General features: G+C 38.8%; 1 long non-coding RNA gene across 1 annotated transcript; it reads left to right on the forward strand.

Moving 5' to 3' along the window:
- Positions 1 to 8786: 8786 nt before the first annotated feature.
- On the forward strand, positions 8787 to 13374 carry LOC114611115. Its single transcript, XR_003709795.1, has 2 exons — positions 8787 to 8845; positions 12783 to 13374. It is a non-coding gene; the product is annotated as an uncharacterized LOC114611115 (long non-coding RNA).
- Positions 13375 to 22151: the final 8777 nt, after the last annotated feature.

Here is a 22151-nt window from a genome sequence, read left to right on the forward strand (position 1 = left end):
TGAGTATCAGTTTAACAGGAAACAAATTAATTACTTAGAATAATCTTTATGTCAAGCAGGATACTGTTGTTTTTTGAGAAAACATGTTAGCTTGATCCTGATATCATAGGCAAAGTTATTGAGAAGCATCACATAAATGGATTGGCAGAGCTTTTCAAAATACAAAACAGTCCCAAAAAACTTGTGGGGGTTTTGTTGAAGTCCAGTTTAGCTGGTTTGAGGCAGAGCCTGAGATCTGTATTCCTAATGAACTTGCAAGGAACATCTTCTCTCCAACCTACTTTAAAGAACCCTTGAGGGAGGTAGGAGTCTCTGAGCCATACTCCATACTTCTGTTCTTTAACAGAAACTAAGTGGCATGTGTTCTTTTCAATACACATAGAATACATAACAGTAGCCAGTCACCTTTCAAAGTGGCTCAATATAAACAAGTACTGTGTTCCCTCTGGGAAATAAAGTTCAGCTTTCCAGATGTGTACTGAATAAAAAGCAGGCTCAAGACTGTTTAATGGGGGTAAAGATGAAAAAAGAGAGGGGCAGATATTAAACCAAGCTCCTTCAGATACAGCCTGATCATGTGCTCAGGAGACTCTATAGTCCTGGCCAACCAGAGCCAGTGCTGTGCTCTTTGTTAAGTGGTGTCTGAAACTGGTCAGATGTGCTTAATATTTGGAGAATTTCTGAGCCACAGAACAGAATGTTTTAAGCTCCAAATGAGCTGAGAGCTCTGTAACAGAAGCCTGCTGAGGCTGCTAAGGTCCCTAGCTTTACAAGGAAGGATTGTTGTCAGGGGTTGTCACAGGGCTGATGTTTAGGATTAGTATGCTTAATAAAGTCCTCAAAGGCCAGAGGTTGACTTCTTAACATACCTGAGAAGATCTTAATGCCTCAAATGGAAGTTATGGGGAAAGCACAAAGGTTAGGGTTTGCTGTAACCTACACAGTAAATACACTGCCAACCGGAAGAGGTCCTAAACATGAGCAACCTGGACTGTCCCCAGGCATCAGCACCATACAACATAGGCAACACACACACACACATACACACACACACACACACACACACACACACGAATAGATCATGTAGGTGTACCTACACTTTCGATATTGTGACACTGACATCTATAAATTTCACATGATCATAAACTGTGCAATTGGTCCAGCAAGATGGCTTAAAAGGTAAAAGTATTTGCTACTCAAGCATGACAGCCTGAGTTGATCTCCAGATTTGATCTAATGGTTGAAAGAATAAAATGGTTCCTAAATGTTATCCTCTGATCTATACAAACACACACATATGTTCGTGTGCATGCATGTACTTGATTGTGGGACATTGCCATGTTTCTTTCTTTCTTCTATCTCTAAGCTTTGCTTGTCATTCTACATAGGAGCATGCACTTTTTTAAAAATGTGAAAGAAAGTGACATTAAAAGGTGTGAGTGTTTTTTTTTGGAACTTGACATTAAAATATTGTTTAAGTATAAAATAGTTAACATTTTTCATCTTATTCTACAAATGAAAATAGTGGTTTCTTTAAGGTACTGACCTTAGGAAAAATTTCATTCTGTGAGCACAATTCTTAAAAACTCAAGGAAGATCTGTCATAATATGAAATATGTCACACATGGAATGCATTTCCCATTGAAGACAATATTTCTTTCTTACATAAATGTTTCATTTGCCATTAAAGTAAACGGAAGTTCATGAAGGTTGGTTAAACAAAGAAGCCCATTTTTAACTGTACAGAAACAAGAGTGTTCTATTCCCAATTACTCTTAACTGCAAAGGCTACATCTCAAGGACACAGGCAAGGGTTAAGAGTACTATCTACTTCTCCCAAGTAACATGAAACCAAATTGACACTCATTCTACACCCACATAGCAAAGCAAATAGCATAAGCTCTCAAGTACAAACAGAGGAGACAGGGACACAGACCAGGAAAAGGGTTATGATGAAAGTGAATTGTTTTAGAAACACTTTCTCATATCTAACCATCAAACAATAACACCTTGATCATATATCTATGCCATTTGGTGATGTGTAGATGAGTCCACACAAAGCAAATGAATGGTATTATGACAATTAAGATAAATTCATCCAAACTTAAATAAATTGGCTAAACAGGATGAGTGAGTCCCGTTAGTTCATACATTGAAAACTCAGTCTACTTGTTGATATGTGCATGGAAGTAGAAGACAACCATGTGAATTCATGCTTAAAGAACGTGTTTGAACACTGGAGCTCAGACTGTCATATCTCTGGGTCTAGTCAACAGTATATCCCAAGGCCATATAGTTAAAAACGGCTTATGAATACCTCATATTGACTTTTCCTGTTCCCCAAGCGGAACTGGCTCTACAGGTATGTCTGCAACACTTCAACTGACTTCCAATTTTGCACTTAGAAAAACTGGATATAGTGACTATTCTTGGTTGTCAATTTGACTACATCTGGAATTAACTAAAACCTAAAACTCAAATAGCTAGGTCCACCTGTGAAGACTTTGTCTTAATTAAATCATTTTAAGTGATTATACTCACTTTTAATCTGGATAATTTGAAGTAGGAAGCTCCACCTTTAATCTGGGCCATACATTATGGTGGGAACCTATATAAATGACACAGAAGAAGATTGCTCTTGCTCTTTCAGACAACCTCATTCCTTCACTAGTATTAGAGTCTTCTTTGGGATTCCAGGATATGCTGAAGACCATCTGAGACATCCAGCTTCATGGACTGAACACCTACTGGACACCTTGGACTTTCTGTTAGTAGACCGCCATTGTTGGACTAGCTGAAGCACAGCCTGTAAGTCATTCTAAACAAATTCCCTTTATATATATTCATTCTAACAGTTCTGCTCCTCTAGAGAACCCTGGCTAACATACCAGGTATGACTAAAATAGTTAACTTCCAAAAAAATTTCAATGAAAAAGAAAACGACTGTGAGTTTCCAGTTTGCACTTAGGGTTGTATGTAACATGTTACTATTTTACTCCATTTTGCCTTACCAGTATTTGGGGCTTTCTAGTCCCATAAACACCTGCTTCTTACCACCACCATGCCCTTGCCTCCTTACTCCAGCTGCTATCTGTGAAGATAAAGTATTTTCTTACTTTAACACATCTCGAAACTCAGCCTATTTTCCTTGTGACTCACAGGTCTAAATATGTCTTTAGAATTAACATTTCAATTATGCTTTCTGATAAGCTATTTAATGCAGAACTCTTTCAAATTATCCAGTGACCAGATTTTATGTCTGGATTTTGTCATCTGCTGTGGAGGCAAAGCTCTGGAGAGAGCTTGCATTCACATTTCAATGGGGAATGAAGTAAAGTCTGAGCAACCTCTGTGTGAAGGAGTGGCTTTCAGTTTAAATTCCCTTCAAGCATCTGCACTGCTAGAGGGAAAATGACTTGATCAACTTCAGAGTCTGATGGAAGTTCAGAAGCTAGGGTGCCATTGATAATGGTCTTCTTTCTACTTAGTAGGCCTGTAGATCCCGCTTGCTTATCTCCAGACACCTCCAGTCATGCTAACACAATTCCAAATTTTGTTATCACAAAGTCCTATAGATAAAAAAAAAGACTTCCTGAAACAGGTGCAAGTTCCTTTTTCTCAATGCACAGTCTGACACTGTATGAGAAATTCTTAGGGCATTTTATGGGATCTACACACCAGCAACATTTCTTGATTTACATGAGGAAGGAGACTGGACATGCCACAGCTCCAAGAAGTAGGTTTTGTTTACTGCATGTGTGGTTTACCAAGGCAATAACTATTTACCATATTAGAGTTGTACTCATTGCTGGAAATGGCTAAAGCATGGGTGTAGCACAGTTTCTGCTTTCAAGCAACTTACGTTTAGTATAATAAGCTTATAATCTCCTAGGAGATTATACTAATCATGTTGATTATAGTAATGATAGCCTTCCAAAAAGCCAAATAGTCATCCCAGTGATTACCCATAAATAGTAATTGAAAGATAAAACTAATATGAAAGTGAGTTTTGTAAATCTCTTAAGTAGAATAATATAGAAAACCACTTAGATAAGACTCTAAAAGCATTAAAATCAAAGCTAAATTCAAACTACCATTTTAACACCTTGCCAAAAATTAGCAAGGATTTTAATTGTAAAAATGAACACAATAGATCATATGATAGTTATAAATATTTAAATCCTCACAAAAATTATGGGTGGCACAATTATTACCCATGTGTCAAATAGGAATGATTAGTAATTGGGCTGATTTGTCAAAACCTACAGAGCCAGCTATGGGATGTGTCTGGATACAACTACAGAAGACAGGCACAACAAGCATTAACTACTGCATATTGTTGGTTTCCTTTTACTGCACACCGTATCCTAAGACACGTGAGATAGCCCTTTAAGAAACTTCACGAAAAAACTTAAGCAACAGTAATACTAGAGATATAATTTTAGCAGGGTTGGGAACCAATTAGCAAGCACATTTAGCTTGAAGCCATGCACAGATTACTTACTAAACCCATTTATTTATATAAAACATTATTTATGCATAGCAAATGCACAGGATCTGACTGTAACTATTAACTGAGACAGATACATCCCTCCATGTGACTGTCATCGCAATTGAGATAGAAAAGACCTTTAGAGCCCCACAAACGTCTCCTGTGACTCTATTCAATCAGTCCCTATGCCAGACCCAGCAAAATAAACAGCACAAGATTTCTAACTCCTGCCACTGCAGACTTTAGCACGTTCTTGAACGTGACATTAGTGGGATATGTCAGCTGCTCTGGCTGCCTTACTTGTCATTCAATATTGAGTTTTAGAGACTTAGCTCTCCATTTTGTTTCATATTGTTTTAATCCATTAGGGTTGCTATAACAAAATAGCACAAACAGAGTCAATTATAAATAATAGAATTCATTTCTAACACACGCAGAAAGTTAGAAGATCAAGGTCAAGGCATCAACCTGTCCAAACCTGCAAATGAATGTCTATTCATTTTGGTGCTGTTTTATTTCCATTGCAAATATACCAAGTTCACTTTTTCGTTCTCTTGATAGCTATTTTATTTGGTTTTCTTATTGCTTGGCTTTTTAAGAATAAAGTGGTTGTGAACATTTTGCAAACATATGCAATCATCTGAAGGTGGGGATATAATTTGTAAACCATGAGGTAGGTATGTTTACTATTTTAGCTTCAAAGGGGCTGTGCATTTTACACTCAGATTGGCAATAAATAACATATCCCAAATTCTCCCCAGTATGAATACTTTATTCTGGCCCAGGTGGTGTAGAGCAGCTTGTCATTCTGTGATGGTTTGTCCAGGGGTGAAGTATGATTTATTTCACACAAGGTTTCATTTCACTTTCAAGCATGTTGACTCATTTTGCAGAAGTGAAAATTATAAGCATAATGCACTTTCAGTAGACAATATCCATTTCCAGTAGATAATATTTCTCAAACCTGATTCTGAATTATGATTAAAAGACTTAGCTTATGGGAAAATAACAACATTCCTACTATGTGGAACAACATTACTGTGCTGTTATGTTTCAAGAGTAGTTTCTTTCTTTTTTTAAATTTATTCACTTTATATCCTGTTCACTGCTCCCAGTCACCCCTCCTCCTATACCCCCTACCCTTCTCCTCTGAGAGACTGGAGGCCCCCCCTACCCATCCTCTCCCATCCATCAAGTCTCTGCAGGTCTAGGCACATCCTCTCCCACTGAGGCCAGATAAGGCAGCCCTGTTGGGGAACAGATTCCACAGATAGGCAACAGCTTTAGGGATAGCCCCACTCCAGTTTTTCAGGACCTACTTGAAGACTGAGTTGTACATCTGCTACATATGGGATAGAGTGGGGTGGGCTAGATTTAGTCCATGTATGCTCTTTGGTTGGTGGTTCACTCTTGGAGAGTCCTAAGGGTCCAGGTTAGTTGACTTTGTTGGTCTTCCTGTGGAGTTCATATCCCCTTCAGGGGCCTCAATCCTTTCCCCCAGTTCTTCCATAAGAATCCCCAAGCTCCATCCACTGTTTGGCTGTGGGTCTCTGTATCTTTTTGAGTCATCTGCTGGGTAGAGCCTCTCAGAGGACAGTCTTTCTAAACTCCTGTCTTCAAGCATAACAGAGTATCATTAATAGTGCCAGGGATTGGTGCTTACCCATGGGATGTGACTCTAGTTGGGTAAGTTAATCACTTGGCAATTCCCTGAGTCTCTGCTCCATTCCTAGTCCCTGTATTTCTTGCAAACAGGATAAATTTGGGTCGAAAATTTTGTGAGTGGGTTGGTGTCCCTGCTGCTCCCCTGGAGTTCCTCATTGGGTTCAAGACGTGCCCTACAAGAGTAGTTTTCTAGTAACTAATTTTCTTTTGTATTTCTTCATTCTGCCTCTCTCATACGTAATACTTTTGCATTGCTTTGTATCCCAAATCTTCTGCTTTATTATATTTTATGATTTATTTTATTTATAATTATATGTATGCACATATCACATATCAGTATGTGCCCATGAGTACATTATCCATGCAGACCAGAAGAGGGTGTCAGATTCCCTACCATTATAGCGACAAGCATCTGTAGATACCCTATTTGGTTACTGGGGATAAGAACTCCAGCCCTCTGGAAGAACAGTAAGGGCTTGTAAGCACTGAGCCATCTCTCCAGCCCCATTATGTTAATAGTATATCACAAAGTCAGCATAAGGGGTGAAAGTCTTCTGGAAGTGCCTGTTTCTTTCACAAAATACCTTCATAAATAGTCATGCACATGAATAAAAATCTTTGTGATCTCATGAGCATAGGTCAATCGGTGTATTCCTCTAAACATTTTGGGAATCAATCTGCCAAGACTTTCTTAAAAGTAACCACCCAACCAATTCACTATCAGTGCCTGTAAGTAAGTATAGATATTCATTTTGGTCCTTTCTCCCTCTAAATGTAGTGTATAGCAATAGTGCTTTATAAAATTTACTTCCTTTATTACTGTTCTTGAGAATTGCTCCTGAATGGTAATGTACCCTCCTGTTCATTAATTCAGCACAATCTATTAATCTGTTCTCTCCTTTGATTCCTAGCATCATTGGAACATTTCTCACACATTTCCCAGATATTAAGATCTCACTGTTTCACCTTAAGTTATACCATCTAACAGTTACTCTGGAACATGCTGGGGGATATGAATAGGCACAACTTTCAGGACAGCTAACCTATCCAAGGTTACCATAGTTTTCAGGCTGAAGAAGACCAGAATGCCAGGTGGCAAGCAGTCAACAATGGTAGAGAGAATCTCAGGATTGCTTCTAAGATATCACCTTTACCTGGGTTCAATCAGATCCCCTCCCCCTAATTCCAAATTTAAGAATACCTTTATTTCCCTCTTTATTAATGAGCTTTAACATGAAAGAGTGAGTTCCCATAAGGCAATTACTACATAATTGCTAGAAGAACTCAAGAACTCTCACAATTCAACAGTTTGGCTTCGGGGCATGCTTTGAAGAGCTCCTAAGCTGAGGCAGGACAACATTGACTGTGTAATGGTCTCAGGAGGCTGAGGCTTTGTAAGGTCTTCTCTCTTGTCCTTTCTTCACTGTGTGTGGGCTGTCTCATGGCATCATGCCCTTCATCATAATACAATGAGAAGACTCTTGACAGGTTAAAGTACCATGAGGCAGGGCTTCCTGGTCTCCATAATCATAAGAAGTAACTATTTTTTATAAGTCACCAAGTTTGTTTTCTTATCATAGCAGGAACAAATGAGCACATTCAGTGATTTCAGCCTTGAACCTACCAGAGAAAAAATCATTTTAAGGCTGACATGATTGTCTTATTCTCATACTAGTGTCAGATTCTCACTCCTCAACTTCAAGTGATCCTTAATGGGCCTTATTTTAACATTTTTCTCCCTATAAACATTCAACTAAGCTCAAAACATAATGTACAAATCAACACAGAGCAGCCTTTGTACCCATTATTGCTTTCATAGCCTTAACTGTAATAGCCACTTGAATTTCCAACACCTGTACTTCCATTGGGATTTTTCTGAATTCTGATACATGATATCAGGGTTAGTTATGATGCTATTGTATGCCTGATTAATGGTATCCAGTTTTACATTGGTAATGATACTCAAAGTCATTGTTAAGCCAAACTCCATATCCCATCTGTGCTAGAGTTGAAAGAAATGGTTCCTTGAGAGATATTCAAATCTATGGAACCCACGAACATGTAGAAAAATTGGTGAAGGGTTACAGATAGTATTAAATTAAAGGGCTTGGCATGAGGAGATCATTTTGGACTATATATGTGAGCTTTATATGCAAATAAATATCCTTACAAGACAGAGGCACAGAGTCATTTGATCTGAATAGGATGAAGTGAAAAGACCATTGTTTGAAGAGTATCAGAATCCACCAGCAGAGGAGGAGACAAGAAATGGATTCCTCTGCAGAGCTTCCAAAGGGAACACAGCAAAAACAAAAATCCCAGTTTGGCCCAGTCATACTGATTTTTCACTTCTTTACTATTCGTGGCTATTCTTCTCTAATAATCTGCTGTAGCAGTCATGCAGGTAATTCTAAGACCAATCAAGTTCACAATGAAGATTAAACTTCACATTGTGGGATGGTATGTGTCTAATCTCTGGGATAATTCATATTAGCAAGTTTTTAGTGATCTACATGTTGCCAGAGGATGGGAAATACAGAGTGGTGGATGGGATGTGTTTAACAATGAAGTTATTAACCAGAAGGGGTATAAAGGCTTGTGAACATGTGGTTCAGTTTCCAGGGAACTACTTTATCCATCGTCAACTTGAATTGTGGGGTCAAAGACAAATCATCCCTTGGACTACAGGTGAGCAGGCTCATATGCAGATTTTCTCATCAGTGCCACTTTTGTCATTCTATGAATGAAAATTGTCCTTCTGTCTTGGTCATATTCTTCAAATTGGTTTTCTTATTATAATATTTCTATTTTTGAGATAATAATTCATTACCTCCCCCATTCCCTTTTCTCCTTCTCTTGATACCCTTTCTTTCTTGAAATCAGCTCAGCCCATATGGTGCTTGTACATATATGTTTTAATTTGGAATCAGATAACCAATCGGTATGCTCTTACCTGGAGAAGACAGTTTTTGCCATGTTCAGCATTCCTTCGTTGACTCTTGTTCTTTTTCTAGAGTTGAGACCTCCTGGGCTTTCCCCCATCCATGTTGTCATGTCTATTGATATCACATTTAGAAAACCATGTTGGTGAAACTTCATGGGCCTACCTTCTCTCATATTTCTAGAAGATATATTCTTAAACTTCCTGTTTTCCTGGCTCTTAAAATCTCTCTGGTCCCTCTTCTGTTATGATCCCTGGGCCTTGCAAGCAGGATTTGTGTTGCATATCTATCAGCTGAAACTGTGGTCAACAACTCTGCATTTTGATTGGTTATGGTTTTCTATAATGGTCTCTGTTACAAAGAGAAGTTTCTTTGCCAAGGAGTTAGGACTACACTAATCTGTGGGTGAAATGACAAATATTTAGGATGTAGGTAGGGACTATCCTGGTTTAGAAGAATGATAGTTACAGATTCTTCTCCAAGAACCATGACTTTATTGGAAACAGTGGTTGGATAGAATCAGGCATGATTTCCCTCTTGTTGAGCCCATCTTAAGTCCACTTAGATTGGCACTTAGTGCCAAAACATGTGTGATACTACTACACCTTTAGAGTTATCCTGGCATGCTGGTCACTGTTGTGGTTCATAGATGAATAGCTGGATATTTGTGTGGTACCTTTTGTTTCTATCAAAGCTAGTCCTCAGAGTGGAGACATTCAAGTAAAATCCGTCACTGGTCCACTGGGTTCTATAACCAAAATGTGTTCAGCAGCAAGGCTTTACATTCTATCTCTGTAGGGTAACCAAGGTAAATAGCAATACCCTGTAATATTTTAGGAGTCTCTTAGAAAACCCTGACCAGCAACTCAAGAAATGGCCTCTCATGCCAGCTGTTGGTGATTTTGTTATATAGTCTGTGCCTCTGGAGTGGAGCATTGTCAACCTAGATGAGAAACATTTGCTTAAACTTCATGTATATGTATGTGTATGTGTATTTATGTGTGTATAAGTGTGTACGTACATATATATTATGTGTATGTATATACAGACTTACATGTAGTATAGGTATCATTAGGTAGATAGTTAATAATGGTTCCTTATGACTTTTCCAGACCTCTTAACTGGAATTTTATCCTTCTTCTTCCTCTTATCCAATTCCTCTTAAACATTCTCAATGGTGGTTGCTAGTATCCCAACAGACTGTGTGACAGGGCTTTCCTCCTTGAGTCTCAGCTTTCTAGTTTTCACTGTGGAGCTGATTCTCTTTCCTGTATTTTCAGAACTGTAACTAGGGGTTGCAGTATTCAGCTGCAAAAGCTCCCTAGATTTCTTCTGTGCTAGAGGTAGATATCTGGTTGCCTGTAAGACATATACAGTGGCTTTACTTTCTGAACCAATTAATCTGTACTTATTTAATACAATGCTCCCAGTAAGAGCCACTTCCTAGACACTAGACACCCTGGTAACTATGATGGATACACTAGAGAATAGCATATAACTTGTGCCTCAAGGTGTTCTATACCCTAATGGCATAAGTCAAGTACCAATGAAACTGAGACATTCACAGGAGTGAAGACAGAGCTTATGTATTAATTACATTTTCATTGCTTTAATAAAATACCTAAAGCAAATAACTTTATAAAGAAAGGATGCTTATTTAGCTCTCAACCTCAGAGGACTAAAGATCAGGCATTTGTATCAACTGGGTTGTGATAAGGACTTTTTTGTTTGTATCTTACTATGGTAAATAGTAAGTATAAAAACATGGAAGAGCAAGGGATCACATTTTAATGTATGGAGTCATCAAAAGGCTCTGTAGGTCCAGTCTCAGGCTTCTAGATTAACCTTCTTATAGGAACTAACTAGGGTACCTGAGCAATACCTTTGACCCCTTTGAAGAAATGCCCCTCATTTTGCCTAGAACCTTTTACTAAACATCGGGTCTTCAAGGCCCATTGCCTCCTTACTCAAGGGAGGCAAGCTCTCAACATCCAAATTCATGGACCCTTGGGAAATAACCATATTCCAACCCCAGCCACATGCAAGGGGAGTGCCACCCAGGAGCAGTGGGGATTGTCTAGATTAGGAGGAATTTTGAGGATCATTTGGAGAGAAAAGAGCATTGAAGTGAGATTTTTGCATGGGCTATAAATACAGTAGCCACAAGAGTGAAGAGGGACTTCATCTCAGGAATGGCAATGTCAAATGCACAGCATCCAAAGCTGCATAGGCGTGTAAGTAGCCAGGAGCTTTAAGTTCTGTATGAAAAATATGAAGAGTATGGAAAGAGGATACTATTAATAAACAGCCCTAGTGGGACAGTGATGTATAACAGGGTCTCATGACAACTCAGTTCAGCCTCAATCTCATAACAGAGACTATGCTAGCCTTGAACTCACACTACTGTTCTGGCTTTATACTTTTTATTTTAAATATCAATTAGACATTTTAAAGACAAGCTATTATCTTTTAGTATATTAGAAATTATGGAGATATTATGAACCAGAACTTATCACTAGAAGACTAGAAAGTATAGTCTCTTATACTCCAAATTGAGAAAACATGTTGTCTTGAGACTGCAACATATAAATTAATGGATCTAAGAGGAAAGAATGTAGAAAATGAGAGATGAATGGGAAGAGTAAGAGGATATCTGAAGGAAGGGGAGGGAAATGACAGACATGTGGACTGAAGGAGAGAGGAAGAGAGGATAGAAGGTAAAGAAGAAGGAAGGAGGTTCAGGAAAGAAAGGAAGGAGGAAGGAATGTAAGAAAGAAAAGAGGAAAATAAGAAAGAATTATAAAGATCTCTTTATTCCAATGATGAATTATAATCAATTGTTTCCCCAAAGATATGAGTATAACCAGATTCTTACCCAGAGCCATGGTGAGCTTAGATCCCAGCTTACTCTGGGAGCAAATAAAAGCAAAAACTTAACATTTCTCCTAGAAACACAGAAGCAAGAAAACAGGGTCAAAAGGGCAGTGACAGAGTAGTAAGCACTTTATCCCAAGCATAAACATCACTGGAGTGCATCTGGGACCAAATTACCTCCCTCAGACCTGAGATGTTAGCATTCCTGCCCTACTTCAGCATGCCAATTTTGCTGTGGCTTTGAGGAGGCTGAGCTGGAAGTTACATTGACATTTAAGAAAAATGGTTGGACCTCAAGGACTAATATAACTTAAGCAAATACAAGGCATCCCACCGAGGAAAACCTCATAAAACTCCAAATTCTAAGGTCAGAGCTCTGACCTATGAACATCAAGTGTGAGTGGACATACATTACCCACTTCAGAAGACGCGGTACTTTTCATTGGTGGGCAGACACAATTAGGAGATCCAAAGCCATAGAGAACACATGAGTCACACTCCATCAGTGAAATGGCAACTGTGCCTGATTAGAAGGACAATCGAATCCTTTGCTTTTCTGACCACATAAGAATGACTAAATCACTTGTGCTACCCAAAATAAGAAGCAGCACCTACATGGAGCAGTCTGATTTGTGCTTTTATCAAAGAAGATATGATAAAAAGGGGAATAATACTGCCACCTGAAACAAATGACTGGATAGTCTGCATAATTTAATAGTTACCAGAAGTTTATAGAACTGATATGTAATATGTATGTATGTGTAATATGCATGGTCTTAACACACCTTTTCTTGGGTTCCATTCCCCAGCAGAATCTGTTCTCTGTAAATCCCGCAAGAAACTCTTCAAGGAAGAAGACACTATACAGTATGGAGCCTTCCCACTTCTAACTGAAGCAGATTCTTCATTAGTCTCAATAACCCAACGGTTATGAATGGATAGAAAGATGTGACACGTGGTCATACACACATGCATGCAGACACATCCACACCCAGATACATACAAATATTAATCAGCCTTTAAAAGGAGTGTATCTGGCATATACTAAAGCATGGGTGAGTCTCAAAGACATTATGCTAAGTAAAATAAGCCAGACATCACATAATGCATATGGAGGGTGCCACTTGCTTGATATAGATATCGATAGATTAGTCAATTTAACAGACATGGAATATCAAGAGGTATTGCCAAGGGCTGGAGTACAGTAGGGAATTCTTGTTTAATGGATACAAAGGTTGACTGGGGAAGAAGGAAAGATTCTGGAGATAGCTGGTGTTGGCTATATAATACTGTTACTAATGAACACAGTGCACCTAAAGTGGTAGCTTAAAATGGTTAACATAGTAAACTGTGTTATTTTTAGATTACAAACAAAAGTAATTAAATTTTTAATGAAGTTGATTATGAAAGTACCTTTTTAAAATGTATTTTGAATAATTCTTTTTAAATTTCTTTTTTAAAAGATTGAGTTACTTATTTGTTTGTTTGTTTGTTTGTTTGTTTGTTTGTTTATGTGTATAGTGTTCTACCTGCATGCCAGAAGAGGGCATCAGATCTCTTTATAGATGGTTGTGAGCCACCAAGTGATTGCTGGGAATTGAACTCAGTACCTCTGGAATAGCAGCCAGTGCTCTTAACTGCTGAGCCATCTCTCCAGCCCTATTTTGGGATAACTTGATTCAATTTGGAAATACCTTTTCATGACTATTGCAGACTTTCTTTTTAAAAAAAGAAAAAGAATGGCTTTGAATCAGCAGGAAGTGAGTGGCTGCTATACACCTGGGAACAGCAGTTTAAGATACTGAATCTTTATGTTGCACTGTTGGATGCTCTCAGCACATTCTCTCCTCTAGCTTTGACTCACATCCACACTGAAAGATTCCCTGGTCCAGCTACACAGACTCATCAATGGGTGAGGAGACAGACACTGCTCTAAAGCCAACTCTCACAAAGCTATCAATTGGTTCATCAGTGGCTTCCAAAATGTGGCTTAGCAAATGGCTCTTTTTCTCACTCGTTTAGGAGGTGCTGGAATCCTCCTTGGATTCTTAGCATTGATTAGGATTTTACTTGCTATAAAATATGGATGCTCTAGAAGAAATGAAAACAAGCAAATTAGTAAAAAATATTCCAGACAGGATAAATTTTTTCCATGAATAAAAATTGCAACTGAAAATTTAAGTATGGTACGCTTATGTTGGCAAAGACAAGAAGTTGGATTTTTGTTAGTTTCTTATACTTATTCATCCATTCAAATAGTGTAGTTTCTATTGGCTGTAGTTATTAAGAAATATACTTAGAGTCTGACCCAAGACCCTAACCCTTCAACATCCAGCCACCCCTCTAAGCTCAGAACCAGGCTAGAGCTATATGCTCACACTCTCCTGCCAAGGCTGACTTGGATACTGACCCTGAGCCTTCTCTCTGTGTTGCTCCTCCAGGCCCACTCTTATGAAGTTTTGACAGAAGTATTGCTTGGAGTGGACCAATCCTTTGCTCTGAAACTATCATTAGTTCTCTCCTGTCCCCTTTAGTTGCAATTCTTTTACACTCCAAACAACCTTAGTTCTTCCCTGTGTGAATCTATTCTCATCTTGTCTCCACTAAATCCCTCTTCTCAGGGAATCCTGCCAAAGAGACGGCAGAAACAGGGCCTTCTAAACAAACCAGGGTAGATGCACATACAAACTCATAGGAACTGAAGCAGCATACAGAGAGCCAGAATGGCATTGTACCAGATGGAATCTTAAAGCTGAAACAGGTGGACATATGCCCACATCCCTAATCCAGAAGCTATTTTCAATTGATAACCACATGCAAAAGAAAAAGTAGTTCTCTCCAAAGAAGACTCACTAGGGATACATGCTATTCTTAAGGGAAGGCTATATGCGCAGCTGTAGATGGCCAAGAGAAAATGAACTCAACAACGTCTTTGGATCTCCTTTTTCTAATAATGTTGTATCAGGGCTTTTATTTTATTCTACTTTTGTTTCATACTTATTTGTTTATATCTATCCTATAGGTTTTTTTTAATGTATTATGGCTTCCGGTTTTGAGTTTGTATGGGATTCCTGAGTGTATGAATGAGTGTGTCTCTGCATTTCTGTCTGGTTCATGTGCCTTCCCAGAGCCCCTTTCTTTCCGTTTGTTTTAGCCTATTCTGATTTGTTTGCTGTTGTTCTATAGCATTTTATTTTAATATTATCACTTAGATGCATATTTATTTTCTAATAAGAGAAAGAAAGGGGGCAGGCCTGGATGAGAGGGGAGAGGAGATGGAACTGGAAAGAGTAGAGGGAGGTGAAACTATAGTTAGGATACACGGTATGAAGAATGTTTTTAATAAAAGAAAAAATGCTTAAACCTACCCTCCAAAAATAAATTTGGGTCTGCGTAGACTGTTCAGTGGTTAGCACTGTATGTTACTCTTGCAGAGGGCCAGAGTTCCATTCCCAGCATCCATATCACATAGTTCATAACTACCTGTAACTTTTTTACAGGGATAGCCTCCAAGGACACCCACACCCATATACACAGACACACATACATATACATAAGTGAAAGTAAAATTCTTTTTAAAAATTAAGAAGTAAGTTTGCACTATGTCAACAGAATGTCACAAGAGGCAAAAGACAACTTACTGGGACAGCTAATAGTGTTTACAAACAGTTTGCGGATAAATGAGCAGCCATACTGACAGGTATGAAATGAATTGCCCCTGATATGTTCCTACACAAAACTGAACTCAAACTAGAGCACAGGTTGAGAGGTGAGCTTATGTTGTAAGACTCATCAGTGAGAACAAACATACATATCTTTATGAACTTGGATTAGAAAATGGTTTCTTAGATATGATATTTTGATCACAAACAATAAAAGAAAAAAATCAGATTCACTGGACTTCAAGCTACAAAATATAAACACACTGAGTCACAAAACAAAAGAAAAAAATCATGAATGTGGAAAAAGAATTTGAGGGCAAGACTAGAGTTTGACAGGATATGAGAGAAAATAGAGGGGAAACTGAACTGACCCGAATGTATCATATACATGTGTAAGTGTGCCAAAGAGCAAATTTAATTAATAAGGCAGATAACGTTTAAAAATGAAAACAAACAACACTTGGGCTAGGGAGATGTCACAGTCAGTAAAGTACTTTTTTTGAGCAAACTTTGGAACTTAAGTATGACAAAGAACACACATTAAGAAGCTGAATGTGTTGATACATTCATGTATTACTGGCCAGTCAACCTAGCCTAGTCAGCGGGTTCAGGCCAATGAGAACCTGTCTCAAGAAAAAAACAGAAATAAAAACAAATAAACAATAATGAATAAACAAAAAATATACAAAAAATGAAAAAAATACACAAATAATGAATGAAACTTAAACTTGACCTCTGGCTTACACACACACACACACATTTTAAAAACATCATTAAAACATAAAAATATAATTCACAATAAATGAGTAAATAGGGTATCTGGTCATCTTCTTGCCAGAATATATAAAACAACTCTTATAAGTTAATGACAAAAATGGGAAAATCCAATGTTAAAATGAGCAAAGGATATCAATAGGTGTTCCTTCAAATGATATTTCCTAAGAGTAAGCAGACACAAAGATGTACAGCATCTTTAACTATCAAGGAGGCTGTCTCCACAGTGACATGAATTTTACATTTAGGGGATCGACGTAGCAAAGAGAATCAGTAACAGTGTTTAAGAGGATGCAGAGAGACTGAAGCCCTCCTACCCTGCTGGTGTACTTAGAAATGTGTTCAGTTTGGATGACATCTTGACACTTCCTCAAATCAATGAAACAAACATTTACTACGTGACCCGGCAATTCAATTTCTAGGTATACATCCATAGTGAATATTAATGTGTGACCACATTAAAGTATTATATTAATATCACGCAAGTGATGAGAGCATCATTATTCATAACAGCCTAAAAGCGGGAGCAGCTCAATTTTCTATCAAATTATGAATGAATAAAGAAGTTGAGATAGACTGATTTATTACTTGACAATAAAAAAGGGTCAGTGACATATGTATCCCATCACAAGAATACACCTTTAAATATACCAAATGAAACAGTTCACTGAAGATCTGATATTGTGTGTTTAATTTCCATGTAATATCTAGAATAGGAAAATACACAGTGATAATATTGTACATCTGTTTTTGTCCAGACTGAGATGAGAATGTACAGCAGCGGCCAATTGGTAATAGCTACAGGGTGTTTGTTTCTTTATTTTGAGTAGTGCAGTATTTTATCTGTGATTTGGTTGTGGCTGGAAAGGAAGCTCAGCAGTTGAGAGAATGTGCTCATCTTTCAGAGGACCTATGTATGCTTCCCACAACCTCTGTCAACTGGTTCACTACTGCCTTTAACTCTGGCTCCAGGTCATGTGAAACCCTATTCTGGTCTCAATGGGCGCCTACTTTCGCATGCACAATGCCTTCACAGATAAACACACACACACACAAACACACACACACAGAGAGAGAGAGAGAGAGAGAGAGAGAGAGAGAGAGAGAGAGAGAGAGAAATAATTAAAACAAATCTTTAAAGTTATGTTGACAGATGCTTAAATAACACCTTATTGAACTGCACATTTAAATGGGTAAGTTTTATATGTGAATTAAACCTCAACGAAATTATGAGATAAAACCTGCTTAGTCACTAAATTGTCCATCTGTCCTTCTAGAAGATTGCCTGAACTGAACAAACTTTTCTCAGCATCTGGAGTTTTAGAAGTCTAAGATCAAGTATCTGCATATCCTGTGGCATAATGGCATATTCTTCTTGCCTCCAAAATGATGCCCTTGAGGCATTTACTTCATCCTCATAGGTAGCTGGCTAAAGGCTACAAAACCTCTAATAGAAAGCCTTAATCTCTTTTGCAAGGGAGAACATCCGAGGCCTGATCACCTATTGAAAGTCTGACTCCTGACGTCATCGCACTGGTTGACCCGACCAATTGGCGGGTCCTAGTTATTCGTGGAGGCGAGGAGGACCGCAACCTGAAAGAAGAACAGTCGGTCGAGAGAGGGAAAGGACTCAAGCAAACATTTGCTTGTCAAGAGTCGTGTATTTGAACGTGAAATGCTTTTTTATAGTATGCTTTACAAGGGGAGGGGGTAAGAGGGGCCAGGTGGTGGAAAAGTACAGAATCTTCTTGGCCTGTGCCTGGAAACATGTCATGGTCTATACGGTACACTGCCTTGAATTATGATCTACCTGCTATTCTTCAGAAGATATGGTACACTGCTTTGAGTCTATCTGCAGCAGCCAGGCAGGATCTTGCAGGTGCCAAGCTGCAGGGGACATTGTGAAGGTGGGGAAAGGTAGGGGGTGAGGGTAAGGGCAAGGGTCCTGGCTTCTGGCATCTGGTGACATCTGAAGTGGGCAATGAATGATACATGCAAACTCTAGAACCACTGCTTAAGTCTAGGTCAACATTCCTGAATGCCATGTTCCACTCCAGACCAAGGGAACTGAGAGCATAAGGAAAAGAAGTGGGAAATTCCAAACAAACAAGCAGGAATTTAGCAAATATCTTCTTTCCTAATATACTGTGCTATAACAACAGTTTTACTAATACTTCTTTCAAATGTACCACTACTATGATGTATAATTCTTATTTCTGTAAAATAAATTTTCGGAACAAATTTTTAAAGGTACCACAAAGCCAAATCTAGGACAACTTTGTTTCTACCTGTAACCCAGAAATTTCAAGTAGGTGGAGTTAGTCAAAGTTTGCCAAGCTCTTCTGTCTAGTCTTGACTTAAAAAGTGGCAGTTATGATACTGTATTGTACACATCAGACTTCAATATGTCACATTTATTTTCAGAGTTTTTAAATGGAAATACTTTATAAAAACTATAATGAATGCATTTTAATAATATGGCAGGAATTAAAGAAAATAAAGAAAAATTAAAGAAAATAAACTTAAATAAAACGTGCCTGGTTTTGAACTCAGGTTTTGAAATTCTGCTTTCACCTCACTCACAACTCTTCAAAGAGGAGCCTGGGAATGGCTACTTACAAAGAGCTATTGGGACAGAGAATCAGTAGAACTTCAGCTTGCTCCATCCAGAAGAGTACACTAACATAATGTACTGCCACCACTTCTAGAAATAAAGCTATTGTTTCCTGTCAAGTACCATGCAACAGAAACATCTGTGTTGCAGAGGAATTCATCACAAATGTGGACCACTTTAATTTTAGTGAATTAGCCAAAGAACTTCCCGTGTCTAATCAAAATTCCTGCAGCACCAAAGCTACAAACACATGTTTAGATCAAGACAAATGGTCTCTTATTAAATATGCCTTGAAATCACAGTAAGGAAAACAACATAGTGGATTCCTGGGCCTGCATTAGAGATATCTTCAGCTAGTTTGTTCTACACACAAATGCATTTTCCCTGTAACCCTACTAATTGAACTTCTCATGGAGCTATGTAAAGGATTTGTTGTCTTAAACCAGACACAGAACCAGAAGAAACTACACTCTTCAGCCATCCACGGAGAAGGAGGTAAGAAGAATAGATTCATATACTGGACCAATAAAAGATTACATCGTAGGAAAGAGGATCATCTCCTATCATGTACACAAGTAGGCTGTAGAATAGTGGATGTTCTGAAGCAGCAGCCTGGTGCTCTTTTCAGTTTCCTGGAATTAGGGACAAATGAGTAGCTGTTAAAGAAGGAAGCAAAAGTGGTTTCTAGGTGGTACCATGCATTAATGTAAGTCCCAAGGAAATCTCTCTTAGTCAATCTTTGAGCCATTTTTAAAATCTACTATGTTACCTTTTTTATTCTAATGCTGTCTATTGATTTCTGCAAATTTCTTAAGATAAGAGCAAAGCTACTTGGGGGACAACATCTAATGCAAAATTAAATAACACTTAGGAAAAATAAAGGGAGGAAAATGACACTCATCCTTGGCTCATGATTTCTGAGATGTTGACCCATGGCTGCTTAGCCCTGTGCCTTACTGTCTGTTCTAACAGGGTACATCGTAATATTAGTGCATGGTACAAAGGGCTTGCTCAGCTCATGGTGACAGTAGGAAGACAGGAAGTAGCTAAGGCCTTCCTTACTCTCGCCTTCAAAGGCACATCCTCAGCGGCCTCTCTTCCTCGAATTTGCTCTGCATCTAAGTGTTCCACTGATTTCAGTAATGCCACAGGCTGGAAACAAGCCCTCAGCACTTGAGCTTTTAGAACAACAGTGATCTGTCAGTGTTTGTTGCTGATCCCTCTTCTGTTTCTTAAGATTTTTCCCGCAGTTCAAAGATCATAGCATTAAGCATTTCTTCCTCCCTGCTTTACTTTCTAATAGTAAAAGTTAGCTAATTTTCATTATTTTTATTCAGTTGACTTTACTGTGAAGGAGAAACATGGGATATGGATGGTTGCTTTTCAGCGTCAAAATGAAAATGATTTCAACCTGTTTCCTTTTTGTGCGGCCAAAGCATTCTCCATTTCCTTTTTTCATCTCTTAAAAATTCTAAGAGTTTTCATTTAAGAATAGGTAAAAACAAAAACAAAAAATCAAAAAAATGCTGGAAAAGCACTCTCTGGGCATGCATGGAGGAAAAGAAAACTGCATGCATTTATCCACCATCTGAACGTTACTTGGGCCTTACCTTTTTGGGAGGCTTTATGATTCCTGCTCAGAAGGGAAACACTACAGAGAAAGGGAACACCCACTACTCACCCTTTTCTAATTCACCAGGAATGGTTTTTTTTTCTTTTTTTTTTTTTTATTGGATGATTTATTTACATTTCCTATGTTGTCCCCTTACCCCATCCCCCACCACCCCCTCAGAACCCCCAATCCCCTCGCCCCTCCTCCTTCTTCTCTGTGGATGTAACCTCTATCTACACCCCCCCACTCCCACCTCCCCATCCTCAAAATTCCCACCCCCTGGGGCATCCAGCCTTCATGAGGTCAAGGTTCTCTTCTTCCACCTATGCCCAGCAGGGCCCTCCACTTTTACATATTCAGCTGAAGCCCTGGATCCCCCCCTAAGTGCTCCCAGGCTGGTGGTTTAGACCCTGGGAGCTGTGGTTGGTTGGTATTGTTGCTCTCCTCATGGTGTCACAAACCCTTTCAGCTCCTTCAGTCTTCACTCTAACTCCTCTATTGAGAACCCCATGATCAGTTCAATGGCTAGTTGTGAGCATCTGCCTCTGAATATGTCTGACTCTTGAAGGCCTCTGAGGAGATATCCATATCAGGCTCTTATCAGCATGCACTTCCTGTCTTCCACATCAGCATCTACCTTTGGTGATTGCACATGGGATAGATACTCAGGTGGGGTGGTCTTGAGACGGCCCCTCCTTCAGTTTCTGTCCCTCACTTTGTCTCCATATTTGCTCCCTTGAGTATTTTGTTGCTCCTTCTAAGAAGGACCGAATCACCCTCACTTGGTCTTCCTTCTTTATGGGCTTCATGTGGCCTGTGAGTTGCATCTTGGGCATTTCAAGGTTCTAGGCTAATATCCAATAATCAGTGAGTGAATACCATGTGTCTTCTTTTGTGATTGGCTTACCTCACTCAGGATGATAATTTCTAGTTCCATCCATTTACCTAGGAACCTCTCGAATTCATTGTTTTTAATAGCTGAGTAATACTCCATTGTGTAAATATACCACATTTTTTGAATCCATTCCTCAGTTGAAGGACATCTGGGTTCTTTCCAGCTCCTGGCTATTATAAATAAGGCTGCTACGAACATAGTTGAGCATATGTCCTTGTTATATGTTCGAGCATCTTCTGGGTATATGCCTAGGAGTGGTATAGCTGGATCCTCGGGTAATGCTATGTCCAATTTTCTGAGGAACCGCCAGACTGATTTCCAAAGTGGTTGCACCATCTTGCAGTCCCACCAACAATGGAGGAGTGTTCCTCTTTCTCCACACCCTCGCCAGCATCTACTATCACCTGAGTTTTTAATCTTAGCCATTCTGACTGGTGTGAGATGGAATCTCAGGGTTGTTTTGATTTGCATTTCCCTGACGACTAAGGATGCTGAACATTTCTTTAGATGCTTCTCGGCCATTCGAGTTTCTTCCATTGAAAATTCTTTGTTAAGCTCTATACCCCATTTTTTAATAGGGTAATTTGGTTGTCTGGAGTCTAATTTCTTGAGTTCTTTGTA

Source organism: Grammomys surdaster, unplaced genomic scaffold, assembly GCF_004785775.1.
Source record: "Grammomys surdaster isolate TR1022 unplaced genomic scaffold, NIH_TR_1.0 129, whole genome shotgun sequence".
NCBI lineage: Eukaryota > Metazoa > Chordata > Mammalia > Rodentia > Muridae > Grammomys > Grammomys surdaster.